Source organism: Diprion similis, chromosome 1 (genome assembly GCF_021155765.1).
Source record: "Diprion similis isolate iyDipSimi1 chromosome 1, iyDipSimi1.1, whole genome shotgun sequence".
Taxonomy (NCBI): Eukaryota; Metazoa; Arthropoda; class Insecta; order Hymenoptera; family Diprionidae; genus Diprion; species Diprion similis.
Genome location: NC_060105.1, coordinates 13492485 through 13513898, shown reverse-complemented (window position 1 = coordinate 13513898; position 21414 = coordinate 13492485). Strand labels below are relative to the sequence as shown.

The 21414-nt window shown below is 35.4% G+C and overlaps 1 protein-coding gene across 3 annotated transcripts in view; it reads left to right on the top strand.

The window, feature by feature from the left end:
* Positions 1 to 21414, top strand: part of LOC124411791 (facilitated trehalose transporter Tret1-like) — an 80861-nt gene that overhangs the window by 42460 nt on the left and 16987 nt on the right. The window contains exon 1 of one of the 3 annotated variants that reach the window (XM_046893245.1): positions 9345 to 9442. The exons of 1 other annotated variant lie outside the window; for it this stretch is intronic. The gene's annotated coding sequence lies outside the window, so the exon portion shown is untranslated. Of the gene's footprint in view, positions 1 to 9344; positions 9443 to 14735; positions 14802 to 21414 lie in introns of those variants that run through there. One more of the 3 variants, XM_046892445.1, reaches the window with a different exon arrangement.

Genomic DNA, 21414 nt, shown 5'->3' with positions numbered 1-21414 from the left:
AACATCGTTTCAAAAATGCTACAAAGTCCAGAATTACACATTTCGACCTGCGAACAGCTCCTTTCTGAAGTTTCAAAATTTCTCCAAGAGTACAGATCCGACGAAGGTTTTGCTAATTTAATCGAGCGTGCCAAGGAACTAGCTACCGAGGTAGAAGTTGAACCTTGTTTTCAACCGATCAGCGCTGTTCGTGTGCGACGCAGGAAGAGGCACTTCGATTACGAATCACAAGATTGAGACACTATCAGATCCGACAGCAAAATTTAGAGTCGATTTCTTCTCTTTCATAATTGATACGGCGATGTCTTCCATCGAAGATCGTTTCAAACTGCTCCGGTCTCACAATGATCGTTTTCAATTTCTCTACAATATCACCAACTCGAGAACTGCAAGCGACTCAGATGTTCTCAAAGCTTGTGAAAAGTTGTCTAAATTTCTAACTGATGGAGACAGTACAGATATTGATGATGCCATTGATTTCTGCCAAGAACTGAAAGACTTGTCGATCTTTTTGCCAAAAAATAGCACACCTTTAGAGTTATTAAATCACCTGCACAAGTATGATATGAAATCTATGTACCCAAATACTGTGGTAGCGTCACGAATCCTTCTAACCCTTCCAGTTTCAGTCGCTTCCCAGGAGCGTAGTTTCAGCAAATTGAAAATAGTAAAAAACTATTTACGTCCTACCATGAGCCAAAAGCGTTTGGTCGGGCTATCGACGATTTCTATAGAATCGAACCTATGTGAGTCGTTAGACTATGACGAACTTATCGCTGAATTCGTAAGAATTAAGGCGCGAAAAGTTTGCTTTGAGTCCTGAAGGGGGAGAGGGGGGGGGGCACAAAAACAGATCGCACCAGGCGCCATATGGCTTAGGCATGGCGCTGGTCTTGTGAAACAGATCTAATACCCGATACCAAAATTCTAGCATAAATGAATACTCTAAATTCTTCCATTTTTCCCGAAGAAGACCAGTTTTTCGTCTTGTATCGCCCTTTTCACTTTCATTTGCATGTAGGCAATGAAGCACGACGATAATCGATTTATAACCGTCAGATACAGCTGAAATAGCCTTTGCATGTGCTTCCCATCCAGTATAACAAAGTCGTTTTACTACTGTTGAGTCAGAGGCCAAATATAATTTTAGAATATTCCAACGTTTAGTATAAGCAGAGAAAAATTTATATGCCTGCCGTATAATAGTGAAAAAATTGACCGCATATAAACAGCAATCAACGGCAGTACGTCTTGACGAGATTTAATGAGTGTCCACTACACGGAATATATTTTCCAAATTCATATTTCTCCGGAAGGTTTTGTCGCATGCCAGTATACCTTCCGGACATGTTAGTAGCATTGTCGTATGACTGGCCTCTGCATTTGCTGAAGTCAATTTTACAAATATTCTCAAGATATTGAAGTAAGTAAAAACCGTTCAATTGGGAAACCATCTTCGGGTGAAACATATCTAACAATAACCGTTAATTGATCAACATGTGAAAGATCCGCTGTTGAGTCAACAGATATACTATAATATCCAGCTTTCTTCGAGTCTTCTAAAATCGAAGACTTTACCTTTACAGCCATAAGATGAATGAGTTCATCGCATACTGTTTTAGATAAGTATGAAGACTTTCTAGTACCTTTATTACCATGTTGTTCTATATGGTTTACAAGAAAAGGATTAAACTTTGCAACAAGTTCCAACCGACCAAGATAGTTTCCGTTATGCAACAATCCAAAACGTTCAACGTCACCACGAAACGCTAACCCACGTTCTGCCAATGTGCGAATAACTGCGGTCAAACGTTCAATTACCTGCCTGCAATATTTAATTTCGATCTGAATTTGCTTATCAAAAACATCGAAGTTTGTATTTAAGTTTATTTCTCGGCGTCGTGACAAATATATAAGTGAAATTCATCTGTGTTCTTCCGAATTTTCATGCTTGTGAATCAAAATTAGATTTCTCCAATCGTTAAAACCATCAGTAGCAAGTTTTACCGACGATGATGAAAGGACTTTGCAATAAAAACAGTATAGTCTTCCAGTAGTCAGAGAATACGTTAACCATTCTTGATCGTATTAACTTTTGTTCTCAGGAAGAGACCAGCCGAACAATATCCAACCGACTTATTTTGGAAAAGTTATTTTGAATTCGTAAATGGATCCGTACGATGCTGATAATTTTCCGGGCCTTCTCGGATTATAATCGAGATCACATCTTTGCTTAAAGGTACACTCCAGAGACCGATAACATTAGCTCTGGTGTACTTATTATATTTTTCAGTTTCAAGAACATTACCGGTCACTTCAACGTCTTCCATTACTTCTAGTTCTTCAAAAACTTCGACGTTTTCCCAAGGTACCAAAATAATGGTCTACTTTAAGTAACTTTTTAGCCGCATTTCGAGTTCATGCTTCTTTTATCCCTTTCAACCGCTTTCGAATCTTTTCGTTTCAGTACAAATATAAAGGCCACTGATTATCAGGTAAACCCGATGAGAAGTTTAATTTCGAATTCAATCACAGTCATCAAATTTATACCTATCTTCTGAATTTAGTACGGTAACCGAGTGTCAAATATTATTCACAAGCGAGGATCTCGCGCCTCTCGGATTCGTTGAAGGATACCATTCGTCAATCTGACGAATCGGCCGCCTTATTACAAAACGCAGGATTACTTGTATAACGGGTAACGTCTCGCGGCGCTTTACGCGCTAGGCCACCTAGCAGCCCGGCGTGTACTATGGTTTTTGTGAAATAAAGAGTTTTTTTTTGGTAGTTTGTGACATCTTTTATATACATACAAGAAAGTTTTTAATTAAATAAACAGGAATCATTACGACCCTCCGTAAGAATAGCTTTAAAACTTTTAGAACCAAAAAGTAATTTTACTGTATATCCTGGTTTTTACATTACGGCCCACCGTGCGTCGCGAGGCCCTGAGCTTGGCTTACATTGGTTATCCTTTAATCCGGCACTGCTCCGACTCTGGTAATAATCGAATTGTCCTATTTTTCACACGTGTGCGGAGTCTCTGAGAATCGACTTACAGTTTTTGAATGATATATTTGATCTCAAGTACCCCTTGAAGCTTTGTAGTTCGTAAAATCGCGTAATCCACAGACATCAAAGAATCCATACATCCCCTTCTCGAAGCATACATCTCGGAAAGTACTGATTTTCAGAATTTGTGTCCCAAAAAGTCATGAAAATCATCGAAACCCCGAAATAATGACTTTCTTGTGTATATGTGTCACTTATTTTAACTATCCTCCAAGCCCACGCATCACTGGCGCAATTCAACTGACAATAGCCCCATTCAACTGCATGTAACTCAATTGGTTTCGCATATTTGTGTTCGGCGTTGAATATAGAATGGGGCTATTATTAGCTGAATCGCGCCAGTGATGCATAGGCTTGGATAATAGTTAAAATAAGTGATGCATGTACTCAAAAAAGTCATTATTTCGGGACTTTGAAGGTTTTCACAACTTTTTTATACCCCATTACACATTAATCATTTAACTCCGAAAGAACAATACGCATCATTTCAGAGACATATTCATTTTTTGTCAAAATCGACTGGAACTTCCTCTTCAGGGGACTAGAGCGTCGAAACAGCCGGAAATGCGCTTTTTTAGGAATTAATTAGGAACAAATAGATGGCAGTTAAAAAATTTCCTTCTGCGCAATGGTTATTAATGGTTTGAATAGTATGAAACAAAGCGTGCGTTATTCAATTAAGTAATTTAATAATATGATTTTTCGGCGCAGCCTATAGTTGGCACTTGTGCTGCAGCGTGTTAGCGCGGACGGCGAGCACCAAGATTCTCATAACGCCTGGAAAAGAGAGAGAGAGAGAGAAATACGGAAGAGACACAGCTGTCAACTGTTCCTTCTATAAATGCCAGATAATTATATTTATTTTATATCCAAGTTTTTTTTTTAATTTTATTTTATTAAAAAAAAAGTCTATATTTACACCCCCACAGGCCATAGGTCCTGGAAGCTCTCTTACCCTGACTCCCGCCGATCCACAGCCATGACTAATTGTATGCATTTTTGAGAATGAATTCTTTCAGGAAAAATAGGTTTAGGACTACGTTTTTTACCTCTATCAAGCTGGCACCGCCACAAAAGAAAAACGAAGTTTACTATATAAAATAATTAAGTGCTAATTAGATGCTAATTGAATGCCGTAACGTCGAATTTGTCGCTCTGCGATTTTTCAAAAAAACCTGTGGCGGTGCCAGGTTGGACTCAAGCTAGCAGCGCCACAACGAAAAACCAGTGAGGGTGAGTGATATCAAGAAAGTTATTACACAGGAATTAAATGATAATTAGATGCTTCAAGAACATCCAAAGTCCGAATTTGATGCTTGTCGTTTTTCATTTTTTTGTTCCATTCCTTATACCATTTGTGGGGCGGCTAACGCCATTAGGGAGCGAATCAACACAAATGGAGAAAAATCAAAAAATGTGACTTTACAGAAATTTTATGCTAATATGATGCTCTACGAATATGCAAGACTCGAATTTGTCGCTTCGCGTTTTTTTTTTTAAACGCGGGAAATCAATAGGGTTTCAAATTTACGTTAAAGACATGTCTTTCCTCTATATGGTCGGAGAAAATTCGTTACCAGATAGTTTTATAGAATGAAAAATTCAACGAATGAAGGTGAAACAATTAAATTTTTTTACAAACTCGTAAAAAACCAACGCTTCGGCCGGGCCCCGCCGACCATCTTCAGGCTAGAAAAATACCAAAATGTTTTATGTTAAACATTCGTTTCTTCACGAGTTATTAGATTCTTTTCGAAAACCTTTTGTATGCCTTTTCTAATATGTATTTCTATATTATTTGATAATATTTCGTAAAAGTTATAAACTATCATAGTTTTATGCAACCTAACCATTAAGAACATGCTGTCCTCAACAAATTGACAGTATATATTTCGTCAATGTACTATTAGAATTTACTCGACAATTTTGTTAACAATACATTGTAAAGAAACCAACAAAACATTTCGGTATCTTGTTAGCTAAAGAATGGCGGCGGCAGTGCCGGATTTACAGGTGTGGAGGCCTTAGGGCAACGAAGAAGTGGGAGGCTCCTAATTATTTTTCACACAAGATAAGAAAATTTCATTTTTATAGTGTAGCAATAATTTATTGTGAGACATATACACTTCTGTCAACTAACACATGTAGATATTGTAAAATACAAGAAATGAGCCACATTAAATTATATCGTTAGGCGAATGGAATTTTGCGAGCTTTTTTCGCCGCAAAGTCATTAATGATGTCGGTAAAATCCAGCTCCCGGAGTAAATCACTTTCAATGCTGAGTAAGGATAACGTTGACAAACGGCTTTGCTTCATGGTAGTTCGTAGCCTATTTTTTATAATTTTAATTTTGGAAAATGAGCGCTCTGCAGTGCAGTTCGACACCATCAACACTAAATACATTCTCAATGTAATTTCAATGTTTGGGAATGTAGCCCTCAAATTTTCATTTTCAAGAATTTGGTAATAGAATAACTCCTTAGATTGGTCTTTTTGATAGTCCTTTTTGTATAAATCGATCAATGATACAAACTGGACCAACTCATCACCAAGACAAGGTTCCAAATCGTGGTTGTACACTTTTACCAATTTTTTTGCTACAGCGTGCAAATTTGCGGCGTCCATCTCCTCTAAGTGATTAAGAAATCCAAATCGCGAACGTACAGCCTCGTATGCATGCAGCCTTTCAGTCAGAGAAACACATAGCTGATCAATCACTGGGATAAATCCTAACACCTTAAATTTCTCTTTTGGAGGTAGGTTAGCGTCTTGTGCTTTCATATAATCGAGCGGGTTAAGCCTCACATTTCTTGTTCTGGTTCTGGTGCATGATTGTACGTACTGATCAGTGTTTGACAGTATTTTAGCAGCTTCTTCGTATTTATCAAACTCGTCTCTTTTAGATTCAACAAATAACTTCAACGATTCCAATCCACGCATTGCCAATTCAAGAATCATTTTCGGGTCCTGCAACATCTTGTTCGTAGCATTAAATCGCTCTAAGATATCGTTCCAAAATATGGCAAATAGAGCGGTTTCGAGGCTACTCATCTTTTCCAAAAGGTTCGTTGCTTCGTTTCTGACGATGTCTTTTTGCTCCTCATTAAAAGATATGCTGCTTAGAGTTTCCTTGATTTCGGAATAGCCATCGACTATGGCTTTCGTAGCATCAGCTCGACATGACCACCGAGTATCGCTAAGTTTCTTCAAGACGTGGAACTGACTGTTTTTTTTTTTTGATAATTTTTCAGTCAAAATTCTGTATCGCTCTGTACTTGCTGTAAAAAATACATATAAATTCTGAACAAAGTCAAAGAATTGAACAGCTGATACGCAAGAGTTAGCCGCTGCCTTTCCAACTAAATTAAGAGAATGACCACAACATGGTACAAACACCGATAAATTATTTCTCCCCAAAATTAGAGCTTGCATCCCTTTGTATTTGCCACTCATATTTGCAGCATTATCGTATGATTGGCCGCGACAGTCGAGAATGTTGATATCATAAAGTCGCCCATAAATTCAAATAAAGCTTTCGCTGTGGCTGTACCAGCATGTCCGCAGTTTGGTAAAAAGGTCAGAAATCTTTCCCTTGGCATCAATTTTTCTATACATCAAACAATTATTGTCAGTTGATCAATATGAGATTCGTCAGGCGTCGAGTGCACTGACACCGAGTAATACTTCGATTCCTTAATTCTTCTTATTATTTCATTAAGAACTTTATCACCCATGGAACTTATCAGTTCTTCACAAATCGTAGATAAAAGATAATTGACATGACCACTCCCTTTATTTGCATGTTCTTTAATAAGGGTAGCGAGAAGCGGTTCATACTCCGCTAGCAATTCTATAATACCGAGGAAATTCCCATTTCTTGGTAAGCCAATAATTTCATCATCACCTCGGAAGGCTGATCCCCGTTCAGCAATGAATTTAATAGTACTGACGATAATTCTGAGTATTCTCCGCCAATATTTAACTTGCTCTGCTTCTTGTATCGCTAGTACTTGATCGATGCGTCCTGTGACTCTTGTCCGTTGCGCTAAACTCGTTACCGATTCTAGGTGAGTCTTTGAAATCTCATGCTCGGATAGGCGATCGGATGCATGCTTCCAGTCACAAAAGCCTTCCCCACTTAGTTTCGTATTTTGAGTGGACAATAATTTACAGGCATAACAATATATTTTACCCGTAGTTGGAGAAAAACAAAGCCAGAATCGGTTGACGGTTTCTTGATTTTAATTGCGTCGCGTGAACATATTTTTTGAACATTTTCGAACAAAGTTTGAATCGGCTCGGGACTGATCTTGTAGAACAGAATTCTGCAGCAATACTTCATCACAATTTTGAAGTTTGGTGGAACCTTTATTTGCCCAATATTTGATCATCTCTTCCGTAATAGAGTTAGGCCAAAGACCAATGTCATCTTTGAAACCACAAAATTCCGCTTGCGTTTGATTTTGATCACAAGTTTTTAAAGATTCTTTAGTTTCGCCTGGTGTATCAGTTGGATTATCTTGAATATTATTTACCAATTCTTCATCTAATATTGACTCTCCTATTGTATTTGTAGGGTTTTCCGGAAGTTCTCGTTGCCTCGTAGTAATAAAATAATTAGTCAATTTAGGTGTTTTAGTTAAAGTTTCTTCGGTTTTCTTTTCACGTTCCGCATGCAATTTCCTCTTCTGCGAATCACTCGCAAATACTCGTGGAGTTTTGTGACGATCACTTATGATTCTACTATAAGAAAAAGTTTAAAGACATACATTGTTGCAGATTCATTGTTTCAAGTATTTTTTATTCTACGTCTGACGGTGACCTCCGATGGGTGCCAGATAATATCTTTCATATTTTCCGAACAAATGCTTCAAAAAAATTACGATATTCACTTAAATATATGTATAAAATGTACTGAAAGTTTCAATAAATTACACACATTCCTTCATTGCTAAAAAATTTATGAAAATCACTGAAAAAACATGGTCCTAAACCTATTTCGCCACTTAAGGCGTCTACCCAACTGACGAGCAAAAAAAGGGTTTTTTCAAGAGTATTTTTAATAAGTTTTAAATGTAAATATTAATATAGCCGTTATTAGGCTTAATAAATACACTCTTAAATTACAGAACAACATTTTTTTTATTGATTTTAATTACTTTCTATACACGAAAGTCGTAGTTGAAAACCAGTCTGATAAAAGGCAGGTCTGCGGTGGTGATGATGGGTAACGTGAAATTAAAAAATCGACCGGTTTTAGATTCAGCATGTTGATAGCCTTGGAATGAATCATGCGCTTATTGAAATTTTGATTTTTGACTATATTTTTTTGCAAAAAATGACAAAAAAGCAGTCTTTTACAACTTTTTCGAAAAATGGCCGCCATTTTGTTAATTTTGAGAGTATCAAAAATCGTGTGATTCATTCTGAGGTAATTATCGTGCTGATACTAAAGCCGTTCGATTTTTTGGTTTCCTTGTTACATAATGTACTATTTTCTAATAAAAGTGAAAACATCCCAAACAAATAATTTCAATATCCGATCATTTTAAAGACAGTTTTTCGAAAAGCTTACAAAACGTACTTCTTTCGCATGTTTTATCATTGCCATTTTCAATGAACAGTGAAAAACTCACATTCACAATCAGGCTAGTCGCATATATTTAATGATATTTTAAAGTAGTTATCAATCTTGATGAATTCTCTGCAGACGCTAAAATCACTTTTTATTCAGTAAACCGACGCTTGAAGGTATTTAAAATTCTGATTTACAACGAATACAGTGTACTGGGAATAAGAAAACATACCAAAAATGAAGTAGGAAGTTCATTTATTTTTACTCAATCAGTGTTTTCAGAAAAAAGCCTTATATTAAGTACAGGCAGTTTTACATCTATACTTATTATGCATCTCATTCCTACCATTTTTCAATAAAACAGCAATAAACATTAGAAGACTCGATTAGTTTTTAATTCTACAATTGATTACTTCAAAACTAGACGTGGCACAACGTTCACTTCGTCACGTGACGCAGAACTCTGATAAGCCCTGATTGTTGGTTTTAATCTCCCAAATCAAGACCAAGTGTTCAAAAAATTATCAATAACCAGTCTTCAATCCGTTATCATCGCTGCAACTGTTTCTCATTGAATATTCTGACTCGTATTAAATAAACAAAATAAAATCATTCAATTAGTGAAGTGTCTGTATGTAAAGTATGACCCTAACTGAATAATCTGCATCATCAAAAAAATAAACTTTACTTAAATTTTTTTCACTCCGAACCAAGGTTTCTCACTTCCGTAGTAGTCAACTGCAGCTTTTCGGTTTTGCATACTCTTGCAAAATCTACCAAATTTCTTCTGCGGTTCGTATACTTTCAAATATGTTTTCTAGTTATATTTGTTTAGTTATTAGAGCATACGGATGGAACGAATAAATGTGGAGTAAAAAAAAAAAGCAAGAGGAAAAATACGAAATTACGGTTTAAAAAGTACGATTGAATACGATCAAATTAAATTCCGTTAAAACAACATCTCCTTGGAACCTGCCATTGTCATAGAAAGAAAAATATAATAAAGTCGTTATTTAATATTTTACAAACCAACCGTGATGAAATTTTCCTCCGGCATCTCGGCCAATAACAAAAACCTTTCCTCCAAAATTTTCACAACGTCAATGAACGAACATCCATAACAAACCAAACAAGCATGCCATTCGGAAAAAAGGAACAATGACGTATGAAATTTCTAAGATTACTGGCAGTAATCTTTACTTTGCATGAAATTGCGGTTTTTATTTGTTTCCCAGTAAAAAAGGGATTTAATTAGCAAAAATCGACTTGATGAAATTTGGTTTCACTTGTGCACTACTGATTTAACATTTTTTTTTTTCTATAACAAGACTTATAACATAATAAACTTGATCTGAAATATTAATGAATAACTTTTAGTCGAGGTTAAACTACGAAGAAAATAGAGAACTTCCAATTTGACTATTTAGTATCCAATTTATTCGCCATTTCCACCAAAATAGTTCTTTCTACATAATCTGGCTAAAAAAATGAAGAGCACAGAATTAAATTAGGTAAGCCATATAAAAACAACAACAAACGACTTTAAATCTAAAATGCTTTTCATTACATGGTGCTAAAAATTAATATGTGAATATCGGCATGAATTTTAAACGGATTAGACGCCTAGCAGGACTAAAGTAATTACGAATTATACCGTATGTATACAAAACGATTGGTTTTTGCGAAAAAATACTTGAGACGTTCTGTCTAAGCAATCGTATCAAAATTTCATGTAATAGGTTGTATAGCGAACCCCAAATTCCAGGCGAATGTAGTTTAGCACAAATAATTTGTTCTTTGCAACGCGCCATTTGAGAATTTGATTGATTTAATCCGGCAACTTGGTTGCATGGAATTGTCACACTAGGCGAGACATAATGCATATATCGCTTATCCATTTTAAACAGAACCTTGTTATTTATTGCTTTTCAATAATTGTGGCGATAAGTGAACGTTCATCAAACGTTAAGAACTTCATCGTTGAGATTGTAAAACAAACAGGAAGTGCTCTATTCATTTCCAAGAAATCATTTTTCCTCCTAGCTTTTCCACGTCAGGAAAATATTTCTAGCATGCGCTGCGAGCCTTTCTATTGCATTTGGGTGCTGACGCAATGTTCAGATACTGACGTCTCTTATACTGGCCTGACACAAAATTGAAGAAGTGAACAGACACATTTGCGCACGCGTTACGATCTAATGTCGTTGCATAATTTACGTAAAACATATTATTATGAAATAATTTCCGATGCGCGTCAACCCGTCCAACACGCGGTGCAAAAAAGTTTGGCACAGAAACATGCGCTCAGGACGTCAATCTCTGCGCAGCATAACGAAACAGTTAATCTCTAGTCGTAGAGACGTATTAAAGCCGATATCGATTTTTTTTAGATTTTTCAATGGTTCAGAAATTGTATACATCGATTGCTCATCGTTATTACCGGATCGTTAGTGCAGAAGTTTTCAAGCTCGAGTTCTTTCAAAATTTTTTCATAGTCCTTCCTTTTGAATTTAAGAGTACTAATTTTATTTTCATTAAAAGAAAAGCGTAAGCTTCCGAGGAAAAAATTAGCAAATATACTCGTTTGAAAATTCATTAACAAAGCAAAGCAAGCAGTGAATAAAATCAGCGGTAACGGAAGTAAAATAAAATCTGAAAAAAATCTTAAGGAAATACAAAAAAGCAATAGTTGAAATTAAAAATAGAACGGTATTATATTGAGTTGATACCTTTGTATAAGAACAATATAGATGTTCAATTTTATGTTTACGGCAACAGAAAATTGTTTGGAATGCATACGATGCAAAAATCGATTTAAAAATCCGTTATAAAATCCGGTTGCATCGGTCTTAGTCCGTATAGAGAACGATTTATCAGGTTTTGAGATTAATCAAACCACGAAACGGTTAAATTTCTTAAAAAAGATGATAAAATAGATGATAAATCAAATATTTAGTTTTATTTCCGCATTGTTTCTTCTCTTCTTAAATTCATCATCGATATAAAGAGTCGGGCATGATATTTTTACGTTTGCATAATCTTATAATTTGTTTGTCTAAATGATTTTTGCAAATACTGTAGGATTCCATTATTGAAAATATAATTTATTACTTACATACATTTTTTTTGTGTATTCTGTCTACGTAGCTGTTTTTCGATGCTAATATTTTCAATAAGTTTATCTCGTTTTGCAGATATATTATATAGTTTAACATCGTTTAATACGTCTGAAGGGGGGTTTTACCCGATGGGCCAAAAAAGTCTTACATACGCAACCTTGATTCTTGTATAAAATACAAGAATATCTAATAGAAAGGTTATATAGGCAATCGATACTTATCTTCAAGAATCACGGTCGCATATCTTAATAAGTGTTTAGAAATCACTGCATCGCAATGTTAAAAATTTGATTTTATCTTACTATACTAGCCGTGTGCCGGCACAATCAAGATTTTAATCAAAATAAAATGACGAACAGTTTTTTATTGTTTTCAATTGTTGATACCCAGTCTTATCTGGAGCTGCTGATTCGATCACTGTCAATTACTTATTTTTCGCACACATGGTCGGATCTTATCATTTCGTATCGTATTCATCAGAAGCAATTAATAGGTAATCAACTTTCCAGAAATTAGAATCTCTATGGCAATCAATCATGCATGCCTCATCGATTAACCTTGGATTGTATCAAGCTTTGTAAATTTTGTTTCCATACTTCTCGTTTTTTTCAACTTCAACGCATGAAAGCAGCCGCCTGAACATGCCAAAAAAAAGTTTTATTTGTAATATTGAGCAATTTTAAAATGACTTTTAAGGAATCGCCTTTACAAAATAAGAGTATATTTTGTTTATAATTAAACATGTTTTTCTGAAACATGGATCGTTAAAGTAACGTTGGTAACTTCATTCTCATATTAATTTCCTCAGATTGCCATAGATTATGAAGAATAAAGATTGTAATCAAAATAAGTGCAGTTTCCAGAGAAGTGTGCTGACTCAGTGGGTTAATATCGGTAAAACCAACTCGAGTCGTAACCACAGCTGTTCCGGAAAACGATGATGCAAGACCTTACCGCTATGCATGAAGGGCTACGGAAAAATTGTCACACTAGCACAAAAAATGGAATTCATCTACTTGTCTCACAAAGTGAATTTCAACTCTTGATCGTGCGTTTAAAAAAATTAAATGCTTCACAACTATACCGAGTAGTAACTGCGACGATTTTTTTTATTCCGACATTTTCGTCGAGAGAACGATGTTCGTCTTTTGCAAGAGATATTCGGTCTTCCAATAATTTATGCTGTGAGTCATGCGTAACGATCAAAACCTTCTTTCCTTGCCCAAAGCAATGCGTCACTAAATTGATGACACAGAAAGTTTGGCCATCGTTTTTGATCTATTCGCACAACTTTCGTGCAATAAGACGCCATGTGATCGATAGATACTGTTGCATAATCGAAGTCGTAAACACATACACATTTTTTTTTTATTAAATAAATTTTTCTTATCCTCTATATACAGACAAAGAATTAGTCTTTTATATTCACTTTACAATTTAATAGAATAATTGTTTTATCTCAGATATTTTGCAACTTAAAAAGTAAATAACATTTTACTCAAAAATGCACACAATTTTTCTAATTAATGGAAATACCTTTGGTTCGAAAAAATATCCGTTTTTCTGGACATTGTTTAATCGATCATAAAATGTCTGTACCTTAAAAAATGGATTCTTTCACACTGTAAAAAAGGATTACTTAGATTTATATTGGCTGCTGATGACTTAGAAAAAAGTTGGGTGCTCTCATTTCTTTTCACCACCCGCTACACAGTCGTTCTAAACTAAAATAAATCTTTCCCCAATTGTGAAGTGACGTTTCACTGTCTCTGCACTGGACCTTCTATGAAAGTACAAAACTACATGCCTCTGGGTTGCAATCTTAGTCACTTCCGTACTCCGGCTTCATTGAGATTCGAGAAGAGCCATGCAAATGCTCCTGATTCAACAAGCACGTTTGAAAATTATCCTAAATCGCGCACGACCGTAACAAAAAGAAGGTCAAGGGGATAAATGAGATGATTGTCATTCCGCAAACTCGTTATGTCTCTATAGCAGTTGTAGTCGGGGAATTTGATGCTATCTGTTACGTGTGACCACAGAATTTCTGCGATGCATTTGTGTTTAGAACCACGATGTGCTGGTTATATAAAACGAATAGAAGTAAACCATAATGACGAATACCTGCTGCCCACTTCTCGTCGCAACAATAATTATAATACGCAGAGACTTGAACAGCGGTGCAACCTGTTCGGTCTGCCATGCACAAAGCATAAAAACAATTAACATTGTGTATAAATATACCTATATCGTTGAAATTGTCGAGACAAATAATAAATTATGGACGAGCTGCGGTATGTGGATTATAAGAATTAAGTTTCAAAATGCCATTTTCCTGTTAGCCAACAGATTGAAAAGAAAAAGATAAGAAAAACACTTGCGGTATGCAAGGAAGAGACAAAAGAATCGAGTGAGGTCATTTTTTATAACCGCATTAATGCCTGATAACATCATACAACGTTATTTATAATCTTCAGAACTTCTGCTGGAGGATTTAAATCCGGACAGACGTCGCCTCTTCACGTCCGCCTTTCGTCTGGAATAATTGTATTGATTTCAAAAAAATACCCCAACAAAATAAATGTGTTAGCAATAATGCAGGATTTGTTATCACACTCTACGTACGCAGATATGCAAGCATATATATAGCATAACCTGAAGCATGGATGAATAGCTCCTCATTCGAGTCTTCTCATTAATCACGATAAAATCCACTTCAATGCCTAGGATTTTGAATGTGAATTGATTGAAGAAATGAGTCCATGGACTCATTAGTCCCAATAAACTAAATCACGGCAGTTTAATTACTGACAAACTGACAGGTATACAGAAATGAGGATTAAATGACCATTATAGGTATAATCTACTATCTATTGTAGCTACTGTATCGATTATCAGAATTAATCTATCGTATTATCAGTACAGTAGATACACGTAGACACATCATTATAGATTATATAATGAAACACAGAGTATATTATAGGAATCATTAGATGAAAAAGTCACTTCTAAACTGACACCTGTTCTCTGTGGTAAGTACAGTTTATATAGCACATATTAAAACCGAACTGTAATTCAGTAATTACCTGATATTTGTATGAACGTAATGTTATCTCTCTCTCTCTTCTGTTATATAATATACGTTAAATACTTTTCTATTCTATTTTAGCATATCTGTATTACAAGAACGACAATTAATTAAATTAATAAAATAAAGATTATATTCTGGAATAGAATAGAAAAGATATTCTCTATATTCTATAGAAAGTATATATTATAATATGAGGGTATAATTAGTGCAAATATAATGATTGAAATTCTCAATAACAAAGCACGTTTAACGTGAGCGATGCAAAATTTGCAATCAACAAATGAAAAAAAGTAAGGATTTGATAAATCGATTCGATAGCCTTATAAAATACGAACACTCCTCCATATTCTAGTTGCGATAACATTAATCTAAGAATAGATGGACCGTCGAGAATAATAATGGTGCATCATAATTATTGACGGATGGTCGTATGCTGATTGAAAATTTGACATCGATACCTTGACTGCGGTATTAACAATGCGCGGTTTTGTTGCACCTTGGAAACGGAACGCTGAGTTGAATACTGAATTGTTATAAGCAGCGGCTGATACTGTAAATACACGGGAGGGAAAACTATGATGCATGATATAATGAAAAGTAAACGCGCAAGGCGTGTGCGACCGCGACGCCTTCTTCAAGGAAGTGATGCCTTGTCTCGTTTATTATTAAAGATCCACCTTACATACCAAAGACTGATGTAGACGCGAAAGGATGTTTGTTCCCCGACGCTAACCAGGTGTCCAATTCTACAAAGTGCCCGATCATAGAAACGAGCAGAACGATCTGGGGTAAATGTTTGCACAACGGCCAGGTTGAAGATGATTATATTTGCCCGCCCACTGTTGGAAATACGAGAAAGGCCGAATCGTTGATTATTAACGTAGGCGTTCTTTTCAACTTCCCGTTTCTCTGTTTTCAGAGAAAAAAGGAAGTTATTTTAATTATCAAGAAAATGAAAAGTTGAGTTTTCACTAGACCTCGAAAATCATGTCTGTATGCATGTATGCGTATGTGTGTGTGATCAATTTTTTTGTACAACGATATCTCTAGAACGAAATAACCATATTTAAATGGATTTGGTCTCAATCGACGTGGCTTTTCCAAATTCAGAACTGATTAGATTCTGGCTTTGATCGTTTCTTTTTTAATGATTTGAATAAAAGATTACACAAAATAAAATAAAAATGATGATATCTTGAGAATGGATGAATGGATTTGAATGGAAACTTGTACTTTGAGATTTTTTGGGTCAGATTTGCAAAATTTAAACTTGGCCTATTCAATATACTGAAAAAAACGAAAAAGATTTGGATGTTTATGAAAATTGATATTCTAAGATGGCTGATTACGAATCTGAGGTTGGATTTGTGAAATCCAAAATGGCGAATTGAACATAGTGCAAATTTTTTTTTTTAAATATTCGGATTTTGGTAGAAATTAGCAAGCGGAGATTTTTTGAGTATTTTTTTTTTCTGCGAACTTGGAACCTGCAGTGTCTGAACAGGAATTTCGCCTAAAACCGCTTCTTCTTCCCTGAAACAAGATCTATGTGTATGCTTGTTAGAATTTTTATGGATCTAATCAGCTTTGCACGCCGTTGAAAAATACCGTAGAATAAAAAAATATTCTCCGTATATTTATTCTGCACATTCACAATACCCTTTAATATAACTATAATGCCTGATTCAATTATTCTATGCCAAATTATTGACACAGTCTTCTGCGCCTGTGCAGCTATTCTATGACTCATTTTTTAGTATTCACATGATCGACGACGGTATTTCGATCGATCGAGAGGTAAAAGCTGTATAAACAGCGTCTTAATAGGCTAACATACACCTGCTGGTGGCGATAATTGTTAGTAACGACTTATAAATTCGCCGAACGGCAGAGGGTGAACACCGAAATAATTTGTGCGCTATAAATTTGTGTTGAAGAATTTTAATCAAGGTAATTCTGCATTGTATGATACATTCTTACTTGTTGAAGAAATTTCGAAAGAGGTGAATTCTGCGGGAAAACAGTTGTTATGATTATTAAATTCTGCGTGAAAAACTTTTATCTACGATGAATTACTCGTTTAAGGTAACGCTATTCAGAATAATTTTGCGTGATATCGAGATTGGTACCCTGGGAAAAATTCAATTTTGTTATTATAATTTGGCGATTATATTAATATGGATATCGTTATAATAATACGGACGTCGTTAGAATGGCATGTAAATATTGCTAGAATTATAAGAAAATCTCGTAAAAGTGGAAATTATGTTTATTACAATTTTAGTTGTCAAGACACCATTTTTTCATAACGACAACATGAATCTGTTTGATTAGTTTACAACATTGTTGAGTCGAATAAGGCTCTAAAGCGATGTTATACTCAAATTTTCACAACCCGAATAATTTTCTCAAAAATTTGTTCGAACGAATGATTTCAAATCGATCACCGCTTTGGAACTCAATGATTTATAAGGTTCAAGCTTGAGTTAGGACGCAAAAGTCCCCAAAATTCAAGCGCATTTACTGTTTCTGCGTCATAAACTACATCTGTGTGACTCATTCTAACTATTATTGAAGCCTAGGCGTCACAGCACGTGATATAAAACGTTCGACAGTAGTATTCTGTCAATGGAATGTCATACATGACCATCTGTAAACGTCTTTGTTTCATGCAATAATAATGTTGTAATACGAATATGCGGAACTGGTGACAATTGACAATAATGAATCGCTAAAAAACCATTATCAAAGCTATTTTGTATATACTGATGTGAAATTCTTGATCAATTTTTGAAGAGTTTATTTTTTTTTACGTGTAATTAACCGATTGATACTAAATTTGCAAAGTTGTGATCACCATGGAATCGATTCTTTTTTTACTTGAATCGGTTTAAGGGTAATCAACAAGAGTTTGAATGCACAGAGAATCTAGTGAATGTCACTCCAAAAATGCCATATCATCAATCCACTTCTCATGATCTTTGTTTTTTTCTCAGGATTTAGTATACTTTTTTTCTCCGAAGCATCGAATATTGGAATCGAATAATTAATAATGATCAATCGATCCTCTGAATTTCCCGTAAATCTTCGCATCGCTGAATTCATACGTTTATCGCTCTTTGTCGGGCATTGTTGGGAGCAATTCACCGTCGCCAATTGTCACAAATTGTTCATTTTCAAATCGCAATGTTATTGCTGTATGAAAAACGATATCTGCAAATAAGCGTGTTGGGAATTACAGCTAGGCTATAATGGTCAAAATAGGTTTTCGCGACTACAATGTAAAAAAAACGTACATTTTTCATGATTCTAGTGATTTTTGCGCGATAGCTGAAACCTGTTCTTTACAAATTATAGAATACCATATCGGGACGATCAAGTTCGTATCACCGTTTTTGAAAAACACAAAAAAATAATTTATATTAGCACAAATCAAGTACAAGACCCGTTTCTAACTTTATGGACCCCTATATGACTATATAACAAAAGAAAAGGTAAATATTAGCACTTATTAAATTTACTACCTAAGACTAGTACCCAGATTAATATTTTTCGGTAATGGTACAAACTAAAAATGATTACTAAAAACTAAATGCAGTAGCCACAATTATAAATTTTCCTCGGTGTACTTTCTTCAATTATTTGAGCTAGAGACGCCTTAGATATTAAAGCTTTGTGTTCACGGCAAATATTGATTAAATCTTTAGTTATCATTAGTTAGTTAATTACCGAATTTTAGAGTGTGGAAAACTTTATTCAGGGTAACTCGTAATCAACTAGTGTGTTTGCCATGAACCAATCACCTGAATATACTACAAGCAGTATCGAAAAATTTTGGTGTCAGAATATATGATTTTACGAACTGTTATATGAGCAACGCATTACCGTATCTTATATTTACGGTTTTGTAATGTTATAGTTTTAGATAACACACCAATAGTATGAAGTGCAGAGATTATCTTTAGCCGATATGACGTACTTCACATGGAACGTGCGTTGTAAAAAATATGAGAATCACTTTTTCTTTTTTCGGTCTCTTCTTAAGATGATACCACAGCTAATCTTTATCGATCGAGCAAGACTTTGATAATAGTCACTTCAATTCTTATAATTATCAGATCCTACGTATCGGTAGCGTGGAAATACCGTAGATGGCACTATTATCCATACAATACAGAATAAAATTATGTGACAACTTTTTTCTTTCATGCAACAATGGCATCAGAAAATTTATTCCTGGAATTAGTGATAGTTCGATTACAGAAATGAATATTCCGGCAATGTAGTTGGGTAAAACCGAATCATTATCACTATTTTTTTAATTTATATTTTTGTTCGGTATTACTTGTAGAATTGCGCTAGCTGCAACTTTTCGCTGATGCATGTAGGCTCTGATGATAGTGACTGACATTCAACGCGGCCGATAAAGGCTCCAGACTATACCATCTTCTTAAGAATTGGGTCTATTGGAACTTTGTCCATATTGGTAGAAAAAAAGCAGTTTTCGATTATCCTGAAGACATCCGCCCTCCCCTGTCGCGGAATTTTAATTCACGTATTTAGTTTACTGCTTCTTAACATCTCTCAAATCCACATTGAAGTATGGATACGGAATGCGCAATGTGGAGCATAATAAAAAATATAGAACGTTGAAAGTATTCCTGCAAAAGCTATTATCTAAAGTTTGATGCTTCACGCGAATAAACCCGTAAGTGTTCCCCGTGTATCCTCCGTTTTACGTGCGAAAACTTTCTCGAATACATATCTCTATACATATATACCGACCGTAATAGTTCAGCAGGTGCTAACACTTGAGTCTACGCAGCGGGAGGACTCGGGTTCAAATCCCCGGCCTGTCAATGAGGCTCTCATCGGAAACTCGCAAAAACGTAAGACGAGTCACGCCGTTCATGCGCTGAGTTCCTAGTCGGTGATTTGGAATCGGGTCCGACTACGCTCGGACAAGTTTTTCGGCAGTTTCTCTTGTCCCTCGTCAGAATTCGGGTGTTTCTATTCGCCACTGCCAACCTGTTATCTCCCTACCTTACTTTTGGCGTCTACAAACTTAATTGTAATAAATGAAGATTATTATTATTATTGTTATTATTATTATACTTGTGAAACAAAAGCTAGCATAATTGGAAATAATTGCTTTTGCTATTTGAACGACTGCATTTTCCGATTTCCAGCCTCCAGCAATGGCTCGGTTTTGTTTCTCGGATGATCGAACAGCCGAGACCAGAGAAAAATGGTAGAATCAGAAGATTTGGAATTTCAAAAATCACGTAAAACGTATTACAGTTATTTTCAAGCTTGGTTGGCTGCCGTTTGATAACCGGAAATCACAAAATGTCGAAAAAATGTGCCTTATCACCATCGAATACTTGATCAATCCTGCATTTCCGCGGAATCAGGTGTGCAATTCTTACGAAGATTACGATACACGAAAAATTTTTAAATGTACCATTTTGTAACTAGAAGTGGTGGAAGCTAGCGAAATTTGATTGACCATCGCCACCCAACTCTTAATTTTTCACCCATATGTCAGAGATATTCGCTTTTAAGCATTGAGTCATCTTGAATATCGCTTCATCGGTGATAATTAGGAAAATTCTATCTCAGTACTTTTTCATAGAGCGTGAAGTTTCCTATAAGAATCTGTATTTAGATAGTTTATAAGTCAACCCGTATACAAGAAAAAAAAATTGAAAAATTGTTAGATTTTTTTTTACGTGATATTCAAGTGGAAAATGGGAAAAAATAAAATAGGCACCTCTAAGTATCAGTACTAAGAGCTCATATTTGGCTGAGATATTTTATTTGAGGTGCTCTACCGAAATTTTGATGCGCGTTTGAAGAGAAAAAAAAAATTAGTTTTTCTTGAAACACCATAACGTACATACATACATGTTGAAAAGTATTTTTCACGTTACTGATAAAACGTGTTTTCAAGTTGAAGAAAATTTACTTGGTTCGTGACGTTTTTCACAATGAAACAGGCACTCCCGCAGTTGGCAATTGTGCCAAATGAATTCTATAAATATGAAACGGTAAAAAAATTTTTATGACATGACGAGTATTCACTTATACTAATTGGTAAATTTCTATTTTATCGAAATTAACTCGTATCTTTATTTTTACCGTCCAGTATTGTGCGTCAGAATACACGTCATGATTTGTTTAAGTGTTTTTATTCAACATTCATGTGCTATTCGATTTGTACAGCGGATTCTGCGAAGCACAGATTTTCCTGCATCAACGCATATTTTTACCAGTGCCAACATTGCGCTTACGAACATTTGTCCGCGGAAAAATGCTCAAGTTAGTACGCTCCTTATATGCAGACTCGGGATCATTCGGGCTTACGTCTACGCTGTACACACACATATAAGTGACATACGACAGGAGCCTACGTGCGCATTTCACCAATCGGGCGTGTAAAAATACTCTAGTCAGCACGCGCTTTTTATATTCGGATGCTAGAATTTTTGAACGGCGTAGAAGTACTTTGCAAGCAACGAATAATACATATCGTTACGCTGAAAATGCTCAAT